The sequence below is a fragment of the Penaeus monodon genome, chromosome 28, assembly GCF_015228065.2.
Source record: "Penaeus monodon isolate SGIC_2016 chromosome 28, NSTDA_Pmon_1, whole genome shotgun sequence".
Taxonomy (NCBI): domain Eukaryota; kingdom Metazoa; phylum Arthropoda; class Malacostraca; order Decapoda; family Penaeidae; genus Penaeus; species Penaeus monodon.
Genome location: NC_051413.1, coordinates 35,606,819 through 35,607,321, shown reverse-complemented (window position 1 = coordinate 35,607,321; position 503 = coordinate 35,606,819). Strand labels below are relative to the sequence as shown.

At 45.1% G+C, this 503-nt stretch overlaps 1 protein-coding gene across 1 annotated transcript in view; it reads left to right on the top strand.

Moving 5' to 3' along the window:
- The window catches only part of LOC119591192 (sporozoite surface protein 2-like), a 28,154-nt gene that overhangs the window by 7,892 nt on the left and 19,759 nt on the right, over window positions 1-503 (top strand). The gene's annotated exons all lie outside the window — the stretch shown is intronic.

Here is a 503-nt window from a genome sequence, read left to right as displayed (position 1 = left end):
ATAATTTTTTCAAACAAAGGCAAGAGTAACCATTAAGGAGGTGACCTAAATAGCACTGGTAATAATGACTAATGACATTTATGGAGATGGTGAAATGATAACACCGCTGATAATAGCAACAATGTTAGCATGATGCTGTTACTGTTGAATTCCATCTGTCCCCCATACACACACGTATGCACACGCAATCACACGCACGCACGTTGAGCCCTCTACCCGAGCGTCCCTGCAAGGAGTACCAACAAAAGGCAAGAGTAATTAGTGTGGTTTCATTAAGCAGGTGGTGGAACAGGCGCCATCCTATTATATTTTGTTAATTTTGTGCCACTCATAAATAATTGGAACAGCGACGTTGCCCAGTGAGTAAAAATCAATACCATGTCCCGCCTTGCCAGTAGCCGCCACGCGAGCAGCGACTCCCGCACTTGCTCGCTATTGCGTAGGTCTTTATCCACCAGGCGGATATGCTCGGCACAAATAGAGGAAAGAGATACGGAAACAGA